Raw genomic sequence first — 13,279 nt, forward strand, 5'->3', positions numbered from 1 at the left:
TCACACGTATATTGCATATAATCGAATGAATGCAAAACACCACAAGTCAACTGAGCAGTACCAATGTAAAACTTAGCTCAAGTAACTTAGAGGCGTTACCTTTTGCCATGCGCCCCTCCCTCAACCGAAATTTATTTGATCTAAAGTGTTGGTAGTGGGGGTTTGGGAGTAGACTCCAAGAAAATATTAACAATTTCTGGTCCGGGAGATAAACAACTAAGGATGGTTAAGCAGCTCCAGGTATGATAATGTAACTACTACGTAAACAACGATTGCCAGATATTGTCCATTTTATCAATTCTGAGATAGTAAAGAACTTGTTAAATTATATTGCTATTAATGTTTTGTTTCTAGTTTTGGGCGTTTACTGCGCTTCAATAAAAATATCGTAACAATTTTTATTGTATGGATTCTGCAGATGTACTTGAGCAATAGGTAAGGTGTAGGACTGAAATATATAATTGAAACAGGGCCCAGTCCTGTATTTCTTTATTGTTGTTACTTATATCGTTGTTTATGTTTCATACACTGATTACAGTTGATTGAACACAGTTTAACAAATGAAGCCCAGCAGGTGTAGAATAGACCAGAATATGGAAACATGGAAACAATTCTTTCAGAAAGTATTAGATTCGAATAGTGCTTCCTGTTTAGTATGTGTATTGTGTACCCTGATATAGTTTGAGATATTTTTAAAGACGGTTGTGAATCGCTGTATTATGATCAATAGCCATTTTCTTTAATTGTAGTCGACGCATATCGCCCGAATTTAAAGAAACGAGGTTCAAAATTAACACAACAATTCGACGCAATCCTGTTGCCAGTAAGTATTTAGCGAACTCATTTTGTTGCGTGATCTATTTCAAACAGAAATAATCTGGTTAAACCGTTTGTAGAATTGTCTTTATTTAAGCTTTTGTCTAAGTTATAAGTTCATAAAGTGAATCAAATTAGTTTTCCAACAATGATCTAGATATCGTATGGTCAAAAATCAAAACAACCGTTGACATATTGCTCCTATACTTTGATTCTATCGTTATGTGCTGTATACAGTTAACGTTGTCTTATTTAAAGTGATACTCGTATTTAAAATAAATACATACACATGTTTTACAAACATATAATGCACTTATGGCAAATATTAATTACTGATAAAAAGAATGTAACCGTGAAGTTAATAGCTGAAAATGCATATATATAAATAAGATGTCGTGTCCTAAAAGATTTACAGTGATCAATTATCACTCTGCACCGTTCTTTCAAATTAAACACGATAAACCATTTTTTGCGATGTTTATTCATCCTTTTCGGTAAATTAAAACATTTGTATAAATTGTGGTAAATCTTATTTGGGAGTAAGAGTGCATCTTAAATGAACTGGTTTTGTGCTATACAAGTGTGCACATTTTTTCAAGCAATTTAAATAGCGCAAAACATAAACATGTACATTCGAATGCAAATTATGACCACAAGGTCTTATTTATCAATGTAGTTGAATACTAAACTTCTGCCAAAACATTGAAAGCATAATTGATATAAAAACGCTTACCTCTCGACTAGTGTGCTTGATTCGTGTATTGCTGTTATCGGATGTGTTGCTATTGTAAATGTGAATGCTTCAGGGCTTTTGCGGAAATAACACGTTCTTGATTTGTAAATCACCATGTGAAGAGCAGCTGGAAGAGTTTTGGTCTCTTGTTGAGGAGCAGAACGTGATCACCGTCATTATGCTTACCTCTACTTGAAGTCGACTAAAAAAGAAACACTCCCGCCAATGCAAAACATGTTGGACTGCCTCAATGCTGTGAGAAAGAAGCAGCCGCACCTAGCCGAAAACAGACCTGATTTGATTCACTGCGAGTAGGTACCCTGAATAAGGGGGTTCAATACGAATTTCAATTCACTGCAATGTAAGGTATATAATCTTATTTGACTCTCTTTCTAAATATTGGCCATACTGGGGTAAAGGCAAGGATACTCTATCATCAATATACAAAAATGCCGTTGTGGTTTCTTTTGCAAATTACTCCTGGAAGTTCACTGTTTCAAATAGTTTTGTGAATTAAGCCCTTTCTAATTTCCAATTCAAACGTTACTGCATTTATGTCCGGCACTAAGTTTCAACGACGTCGTTTCTGAAATGACGTTACATTTGCTTACATTTTGGCGCTCTTTCTGAAAAACTACTAAATACTGAAATAGTGCAATTTTATATCCTTTTTATGCATATAATAATAAGAAAAATGTTAGTTTCATTAATAATGAATTTAACCTCGTTCACTCGTTTAAGGCTTCTAAATTCAAGAAATACATATTTTGGTGCTCTCTCGTTGAAATATATTACGATCTCAAAGAAAATCTGCAATAAAGATCTAACACTATAACAAGCAATATTATCCTTTATATAACAAGGACGAGCCATGAGCGAAGCGGACTTATCGCAGTACTTCTAAATGAGCTCCATCGCATGGAAAAGACACGAGGTCAGATAAACATCGTAGAGACTGCGAAGACAATGAAACAGAGAAACAGGGACATCATACCCAATACTGTGCGTTATATATGTTCATTTCATACTTTCGCAATATTTTAAGAGCACGCATTATAAATGTTTTGTAACTGTCTTCAAATTTCAAATGTTTGTTTTGTTCTTTATAACCACTCCATATTCGCATGTAATATGATACCGGGACTTCGGAATATACCAGAACATAATAAAGCTTGTTAGAGTTCGTCTGCTATATTTATATGGGAGTTGGAATTCCTAAAACATACCTCTTGAATGTATGTAGCTTTAGGTTCGCACAACCCATTAATGCCCTTCGTGGCCCACTTTGATACCCTGCACTCTTAACGATGTAGGCATAACTATCGTGTCATTTCTCAATAATACTGTTCCTCAGCTCATTGTCACACATCTTAGTGTCCATAACTCTTCCTTGTTTATTTCATGATATTTTAATTGATTTATTTCGAACCATTTCTCAATTTCGGTCAGTTCAATAGCTTTCAGTGTTATTATTTACCGATGTTATTTATTATTTTACTCAACTCATGCCATAGCATTTGGGTCATCTCTTCCAGTGATAATGTCTTGGCAAGTAATCAAATGAATTGTCGTTCCTTGCTGATATACTAAGTGCATTTTGTATGGTTGATGTCTTACTCCCAGAAGCTCAATTCTTAGAGGCGATCGTTTTTTCTTCCAATGTTCTCTAGCGGCTTTTCTTGCATTGACCACACCTTCACCTTTTTGGATACGAATAAATAAAGCTCCCACCTTCTGTCTGTCACCACCGCCACTTATTTGTCTCTGGGTCATAATACTCCATCACCCTGTCACCCAAAACAGCCTGCTTTAGCTTCTCGAATAAAGCTGTTTATTGTACACATGCACTTGATTATGGTGTTTCTTTGCTTGTTAGTCTTCGTAGACGTTCTGTAATTGACGCATAATCCTTTATGAAACGTGATCATTGTTTTGTCATTCCGAGAACACTTTCAAATTCCGCCATATTGGTTGGTTGTTCCATTTTCCGTATAGCTTCCACTTTTAACGGATCTACAGAGATCACTGACCCATTGAAAACAACACCAACGAATATAATCTCTGATTTGTCGAACTCGCATTTTTATTTATTAAGTGCCACACCTATGAGATGAAATGCATTTAATACTTTGTCTAGTGCAATGTCATGCTCTTTTTTTGTTTTGTAAATACGAGTCTGAATCGTCTGAAACATTTTTGTTCCTGGAATTCGTTCTAATATTGAATTTATTGGGGTTGTATTAAATACTTCACTTATGCAACAGTCAATTGTAACCACGGCCCCCAGGTCCGGGGAATAGCGGGGACTTTGACTTTCGGTCCAGCCAACCCCGGGTAAAATACCCGTTCTACGGGGACAAACTGATGGTAAAATCCCCGCCAAATGCCCCCGCACACCAGGGACCCTAGGTAAGCCCCATTCCCCGCTATATTTTGCGCGAAGACAAAACCACCGCATTCACCCGGCACTTCGGGGCCAATAACGTAAAAAGGTAAAAACACGGCCCATTTATTTCCCCGGCTATCCCCGGTATACCCCCGGACCTTGGGGGCCCAGGTTACAATTGACTGGTGCATCACGGAGTTTGTTCCAAAGTTCAAACATCTGAATAGACCTATGTGCGTCAAAAAAGTTAGTATTGGTCGTGTTTCTTCACTAGCTGATGTATCAGACCTTTAAAACCATTTGATTGATTGGTTCATTTAATTTATCAATGATTGTCATCGGGTGTCGTTCCCTTTCAGTCATGTTTGTTTGATAAGCGCATATCAACGCAAAATCTGACGGCCCCATTTCATTCGGGGGTGTCACGATTGAAGACACACATGGCATTGTGTCATACTTTATTTCCTGCATTATGTCATTATTGAGCATAGTTTCGAGGTAAAACCTATCTACAACTACATGTACTATAATTTCGTATTTTTCCGCTGTCTGTCACTTCACAACAGCTTTTACTTTAAAGTTTGAACCCACTCCGTATAGAAATAATTTAGGTAAATGTTTCGTTTGCAGTGTTGGTTTTACGAGGAATCCGTATGTGTTGTCATCGATAATAGTTACACTCGCACCTATATCTTTTGTCACTTTCACTGCTTTATTGTTAATTGAGATTAGTGTTTTCGGAGTCTTTTTGTTATTTACACTGTTAACTCTAACTTGTAAGTTGTACTCTCTTCCCAATAGGACTGTAGTTTAACATACCTTATTATTATTTTTCTTCTGACAGCGGCTCCTACTTTAGTGATTTGGTTTTTGCATCGATTATAAGTTTTGCCCTTCGCGTGACAGGTCTGCTTGTTTTGGTATTCAAAACCACATGTTCCGCAGGTATTGGCATTCTGTTGAGCGCGATCACGTGGTTTCATTGATAAACCTCGACCTCTCTGCATGCTCTACGTTACATAATGCTGTCTTCCGCGCTCTTGTTTTGTCCACATATATAAACACAGTCACGTGGTCGTTGTGAAACAGAATTCACTGTGTCATAATTTTCCATAGCGGCGGCCTGTCGGTCGGATTGCTCCAACATTCGCCCAATTGTTGATATGTCCCTTTAATGCTTTAACCATTACCCGCAGTAGACGTCTTAATTGGTTCAATTTGCAGTTATGAATAACTTGTTGTAAAAAATGTCTACATTTGTAAATTCACAATGTGTCCGGAGTTTGTCACGTATTTATCCAATGAATGTTCATCATTTTGATTTCCTGACCATACTTTTCTATTTAAACATTCTTCTTTTTTTTCTTTTTTTTTATTTATTTATTTATTTATTTGGCAGGGGATAATATTTGAGTATTTTTCTTGTTGTCTCGAACGTCGCATTCGTTTCCCTCTTTTTCACGTCGTTTATGTCATAAACTTTCTCAATGCCATAGTGAAGCGACAACGCACGTCTTTGGTCGCCATCTATCACTTTCATTCCTATAAATAGATTTTTAACCGCCCTAGCCATTACCCCCAACGTGTGCAAGCATTTGACTTGTCCGGCAAATTATTCACTTTATTTTCACTGTTGGACGTCTTTATCCGGCGGTTAAAAAAATAATTTTCATTAATCCAAATATTACAGCATTAAGTAACAGTATCCTCGTCGCCAGTTGGCATATTCGAGGATTAGATATTCTTAGAAACAACAGATGATCATGCACTGGCTTTATTCACTATCTGGTATGATCTGGTAGTCCCGGTATCATATTGCATGCGTATAAGTAACGAATGGCTGTAGAGAACACACCAATGAGAATGATATTTGTGTTAGGGACCTTGCAACACAATTGTTTAACTTTTTACCTTTTTCTTATTTTCTAAACTTATTTAAATTTAACTGTGTCAGTATTTGATGTGTGCATCATCAACATATAATAAAAAGTAGACTTCGATGATTCCTGCCACTTGCCACCTTCCAAAATCTTTTTAACAGTGACTTGTTTCTCATTTCAGGTCCAATATAAGTTCATTTACGATTCAGCTTTGGAACATGTCAAGAACTCATCTGAATATGAGAACATCAAAAGTGCTTGAATATGACCATGATCCTGGTACTGTGGTGGGGTGTGCTTAAATAATAATTTAGGCTGTATAAGCAGTGAAAGTGCATAACAAGACAGCCCATTTTTAAGTGTTTAGCTTTGAAACGAGTGTGTGCTGTTGTTGTTGTTTTTTATCATTAATCAGGTTTTATTCTATTGCAAAGTGTTTCATGATTTTAAAAATAGTATTATGCAAATCCAAATGCTGGAAATAAGACATAAAGCATAAATGTTTTTTTGTGTGTAATCGTGACGTATTGTATTTTTGTTTATTTGTGCGTTTGATTGCTAGCATAGAAATATGTTTGGTGATCATTTAGTGGAGTCAAGGAAACCGTAAACGTGTCTTGTTTATAGACACGCAAATGTGTAATACGTGTATATGTGTTATACTCATAATGTATATTGCATATAGTTTGTAGCTAACTACACATGCAACATAGCATCATATATAGGTGTACGTTATTTGGTATACCATAAATATACCACTCATAAAAGGTCCTGAAATAAATTTGCTTCAGGTGCACTTCTAGTACTATCGAAACTAAAGAACTCTGCGAAGTAAATTATATCTTGTAGCGTTCACTCGTCTTTAGAATTTCAAAAACATTTGTTAATACATTACACTAGAGATACTTGACTGTTGTATTAAAATGTGAGTATTAATAAAAAAAACTTTGTTATTGTTACTGACTACCTGAATACTCGTAAATGTTCGTGGTAACTGCAAATAATTCAACGGTTTTCCATCGAAATCCCATCGAAATCCCAAAGCATGCTGTGTTTCATGATGTCAATATTCATGATTATAACAAGCTGCTAATACTTATGTAGGTCAGAGACCACTAAATTAATTGTGTATACATTCTTAAGTGCATTGACCAATTTGCAAAATGACACTGATTTATAGTGTTTCATGCCACAACCAAACGCCTTACATGGGAATAAAATTTTACCACTGAATACTAAACAACGTTAGAAAAAAACTTATGTAATAAAAAAAAATTGCTTGAACGTAACCACTATGTATTCGATAAAGTTATCAGGTGTAGGAGTGCAAACAAACGGTGAAAATATAAACAATAAACGCACATCAAGAAGTTCAAGCATGTTCATCAAGTTGTTTTTAAATATCAAACCGATCAGCTTTATAACCTATATAGATAGAAAACAACAAATTGTATATGAACATGCTATGATTCACTGCTAAAAAAGGAAAGAAAATAGGCATGTTACCGACTTACGCGCGTATTCTCGAGTCGGATTTTTTCTATCCGTACCGGAAACACATGATATATACCTATATTGTTCAGCATTTTTCAAGTTAAAATTGGTCCTTTGTCTTAATTTGAGCAGCAAAATAAATTGTAAATTGTTGGAGAAAACTATAAGGATAAGACGTACGCGTGTATTCCACCCAACAGGTTTTCTACATCAGCATACAATTGTATAAAAACGATTTTATTTATGATTTGGTCAAAGTTGTCCGAAAAACGCCATCATAACGTTTTAGATAAGTATTTAGAAATCAACTCATAAAAATATACATCGTGACCAAAAGATAAAATTAAACAACAAAGATGCATACAACTGCAGCCAATTGTATAGATGTAGGATAAGCTGTTCTCGTGTTTTCTTTTGGCCAACATGTATACTCAAGCGATTCAATAAGTTATGTTTGCGGAGAACTTTGAACCAAACCAAAAAGATCCCCGGTTTAATCAAATTGGCTGATGGTTACTGGAAGTGATGTTTGAACTAATTTTCGTGGAAGGTAAGACATCATTTAAGGGTAAAATCAACGAGTAAAACGCTAGCGTGTAGTATACACATTGTTTTCGGAATTGATTGTTTTTGGTTTAATACGGTCCTGCTTTGTTTTCCTTTCTATCATTGAGACCAAGCTGGTTAACCTGGCTGGTTTTCATAAGATATTTCTTGTTAACTTTGAAATTATTGTTGGTCCAACTACGCAAGAATCATGTTGATGAAGTCACGTATGTGCACCGATTTCATGAATATTTTGTGAGTAGAAAGACCAGTGTAGGATTGATTGTTGCCCACTCTAGACACGATTCCCGACGCGTTTATCGGAAGAAATTGAAAAAAAATCATAGACCTAACTACTGGCGATTATCCCATGACAAGAATGTCAATAACAGCGTTATATTAACGACTATTAATATGTTTCGATATTGGCCCCGATATGTCATACGGCGTTTTAATAAATCACGACGAGACAAAAAAGGTACGACTACTGTGCGATAATTACCATGGAGTTAGCCGTAATAGAGCCGTTTTAGGCCGTAACACGGGTGTAATATATCGTTAGTCAGTAACAAGGGCGTAATATATAGTGACGTGATTGCAGTTGTTAATATTCGTTGACATTCGTACTCCCGTGGTAAAACAAAAGGGGTCGTTGTCGTCATCATTCCTTTTTTCTGGTTAAGTCCAAAATGCACAAAATATTGGGGAAACCTACCAACTCCCAGACGGTTTTTGCAAATTCTGAACTGATGTTCATACCCTACTAGAATGCCGTGGTAAATCCATATAACGTCATGTTATAATTGAAACACTTAAAGGGACTGTACACCAGATTGGCACACAAAATGTTTTTTGTAACTAATCTCAGGACAATTATTTAATAAAATGTTTTACTCTTTGATAATCATGATAATTGTAGAAATATACCAAAATGTAAAAAACATCGATTCGGAGACCGGGTTCGAACCGGTGTCGCCAAAATTGTAGTACAACGTTGAATCCACTGTACTACGAAGGCTTACTCTAAGCAGTTGGAATATTTAAGCTATATACCAAACTTGGTAATATGACGTGATAACATTGACTTGCCAATCACGCATAAGGAATGATTTCTACTACCTTGTTTTAATGGGAAAATACGAAAACACAGCGAAAAATAACTTAATTGTAAACTATGAGGTAGTTCAGTTAGTAAGTTTTAATGCATTGTACACATCGATACATCGTCAGTTTTCGACCATTTTTTGCTTTTTCATCATACGGAATACAGCCCCTATATGAATTGGAAATAGATGTTTATTTCAAACATGTTCAACCCCTTGATGAGCGTCTTAACCATCATCATGTTGTAAGTGTTATAGCATAGTGTTGATTATGCATTGCAATCGGATTTGAATAATTGTTTTGTAAAACGTTCACATTCCAACGTGCCAACACGAATCCGTTCAATGGTATGCTGAGTCCTTATACCACAAATGTTGTATGTATCTGACCTATACAACTGTTTTTATGTTATTTATTTTTTTAATGAATATATTATCGAAGCAAATACATATGATTGATGTTTGTACATAAATGAAAAAGCACCGAAACATGAACGTTTATAATATTTGTCGTTTAAAAATCAACAAATTGATGACATTTAGATTATAAGAATTAACTAGGTTACTTATTTGTATTTGAATATTGTCACATTAATATTTCAATTGTGCACTGAATGGATGTGAATATGATTTGATAGCTGAATACACATCTATTTTCAAATTCGGGTCTATGACGTAAGCTTCAACTGCCTCCAGAAAACGGTACCCTTAACTGTCAATCATAGTAACTTTACTCATGCGCTGAGGCAAGAGCGATCTATGAGAAATAGACGACTTTACCCAATCATGTAAAATAAGCGTTTATATTCACCGTCGATTCTGATATGGAGCTATAGTAAGTTGGGTTAATCCTCGATTGGCATAAGCCCACAAATATGTGCGAACTCAAAGTAGTTTTTGATTGACGCTTGAACAATATTATCATGGTTTCCTAATCATACACAATATCGTTATTTCCTAATCTTGTTAGGAAAATTCGTTTCAAAGTAACTTCCAAAAGTACTAGCAAAACAAACCAAAAATATTTTTGAGACCTACACACAAATTCGACATGTATTGCTAACAATTTAGCAGGATTGAATGAACATAACTAAAATCAAAGCCGACTACAATACCTTCATTTTCCTTTTTGGGATTATGTCCACTCACATATAAACGAATAAGCTCTCAAATGATACACGTCAGCAAACTATTAATACTTATAAATATAAGGCGGTCTCATGCGTTTTCTTGCTCTCTGTGTCTATAAGGTTGTATCGGTAGTCTGTCAGACAGATATATAACCTCGTTGGATACCATATTCGATGTAAACTTGCGTGGTATAACGGATGCTTTTAGAAGAAACCTAAACAGATTACTTTGAAAATTGTCGCATGTAACATGATGTTATAAGGGAGTCAACAACGTGCATTAAATATATTTGGATAACTTTCTTATCATGAAAGTCTTATTTATCAACTAGTATATTCTCGTTGACATTTAGCCTCAGTTGAACTTCTCTTGTTAAAAAGCTTTCTATTGGGTAGTACGCCTTATCAGAAATTTCATTTCAATTAATTCAAATTGCGCCAACTTCCTTGTTTATATTTCCTTTTCTAAAACATTTGAAAGTTTTGAAATGATAACGGAGTAAAGACGTAGATTAAACAGGGTATACACCTAGCTTTTAGTTTTCTAAACTATAATATATTGTTTCGTTATCTAAAGTCTTGACGTGTCCAGATATGGAGAAAAAAGTAATTGAAATTAGAGAAGAGGAGTAAAAAATATTTAAAAAAGTGTCGCTATAATTTGTTAAATCATTGTTTTGTAAGAGATGACTACTTTAAAACCAAAGGAAGAGAACAACAAAGATCACGGAGGACTGACAGTGGATTAATCCAAGTTACATTTTACATATTTTTTCTTTGGCTATTGGATTTCAGGTACTTTGAATTTTATTGTTTAAAAAGCAGTTTATATGTATATTTTAGGGGATTGTAAAATTAAAACAATGGTTTTCCATTATTATTCAATCTATACATCATGTTAATAACCAAGTTTTTCATACTTTCATTTTATTTGAAAAGATAATTGATATCTATTGAAATGAAAATTTATAAAAAAAAAAAAAAACTCGCAAATTTTATTCTATTAGCATTCTGAAATTCGGTTGTTTTGTCTGACAGGTAGAATTATTCTGAAATAGTCTGTAAGATAAGTGATAAAACTCTGTTTTTAAAATATCTCCAAAAACAGGCCATCTATACTATTACCATACTAATTATTTATTTCACGTTTTCTGATAGTCAATCCAAAAATAACGATGGATCATCATAAATATGCTCCTAAACTCACCGTTTAAAACTGTGAATTACTCGAGATGCATGCTTACAGTTTCTGAGATATTTTCCCTGTTTAAACGAATTGATATTAACGCACGCAGTGCTGGGAAGAAAAACCAATTACCTCATTTCAGATATGACGGCATTTGGGTAAAATTCATCCCATTTTTTTTTCCAAATAAATATCAATTATTTGTTTATGATTCATAAAAGGATATAAAGAAACAAAAACGATTGGTTGTTTCAGAGCAAGATTACAATACATTTTATCTCGTTAAGACCAGTGGAAAGCCACTTGTTAAAAAACATTGCCATCTTACATTAAAACAAATAATTATCCTCTCTTTTTGTAAACATGTATGTTTTAGTAAGTTGTACTCTTTGTACATTTCAAATATTTTATGATCAACTGTGATGCTATGACATAACATTCAAACAGTAACACAGTTAGATTATAACCCAACCTAAAACATGTGTCTAATAGCAATGCAATATCTATCGTCTCGTTTAATGAAATATTCCATTCCATATATTTCAGTTCCTAGTAGGCTGCATTGCATTATAATACCCGACTCACTGACGATGTACTCTGCGTTGTTTGCATTGATTGCCATAAGTGTGCTTCGACATTCATCGGAAACTGGTATTGAATTTTAACAACTCTGCACAAGAGTGGCAGTGTTTAACAACCATTTACTTTTAACTATGTAAGGAATTCAATCAAACAGACATTATTGTATAGTGTCGTGGACCAATTGCGCCGCGCATAAAATCCATGAACTAATCTCGACTTGGAGGTCACTGATATTTAATATTGATAAGTTTACAAAAGATTTATATCAGCAATTTCTAATAAGCTATTCAATGGAATTAAACACAACTTCACGGGTATTACGATAAGATGTGTAGCGCAACTAATTTGTGCTCTCAAAGGTCAACGTCAAACCAGTAGGTCAATGTTGCAAAACATTGACTTTATTCCGGTAGAAATTCTTAGTTAAAACTTTGTTAACAATACATCAGATTTCAATCAAACTTAACAGAGTTGAAAAACTTAATAAAAACATGAGTCGGCTCTTAATTCAAATATCATGGTCACACTTGAAGGTCGTTGCACAAAATGAAACCCATTGAAATATATGTGTTCAACAAGGCCCAAATGGGGCATTTGTCACCTTTTAGTGACAGCTTTTTATATAAAAAGCGTTCACATTTGGTTATAGGTAGTGTTAACTAAACTATAGTATTTCATCGGAGTTATGAATTATTAGAATTTAGTTGTTTGTTTTTTTAAATAGCAGTGTTTTGTGATTTTTTGAATGTGAGAAATACTATACTACTCAACAATTGTTAGGTATCGATATATCCTTATATCCGCCTTGACTTTTGTAGCTATCACTGAATGTGTTTTATACCCTCATATGCCGCCCTTATAGTCAATGGCAGTGCTATATTAAAATTCACAACTTTAAAGATGCACTTTTTCTCCCGAATAAGATCTACTACAATTAATACAATTGTTTAAATTTAACGATTAGGATGCATCGAAAACAATGGTTTTTATTAATGATACCGTGCTTTATTTGAAATAAAGGTGCAGAAAACACGGTATTTCTACCGCATGTGACGGAAAGTGATCACTGTAAATATTTTAGGACCGACCAGTAAATATTTGTGCGTTTTCAGCTATTAAATACACCGGGTTACAATCGTGATATCAGTAATTTAAATTTTCAACAAATGCGTTATTTGATAAGTAGTTAAAAGTTTCTCACTTAAAATTAAGGTTTGTTATACATGTGTATGTATTGATTTTAAATACGAGTGTAACTTGAATTGACAATGCTGTGGAAAGAGTTATGATTCTCATACACCGCACTTCATCTCATTGTGCTTAATTTTTGTATGAAGTTCAAATAAATTGCATCCAGCAGTCTTTAAGTTATGTCCCAGACAAAAATATTTAACAAAGAGCAACAACTCTGTCATGATCTTAA

Source organism: Mya arenaria, chromosome 3 (genome assembly GCF_026914265.1).
Source record: "Mya arenaria isolate MELC-2E11 chromosome 3, ASM2691426v1".
Classification (NCBI taxonomy): Eukaryota; Metazoa; Mollusca; class Bivalvia; order Myida; family Myidae; genus Mya; species Mya arenaria.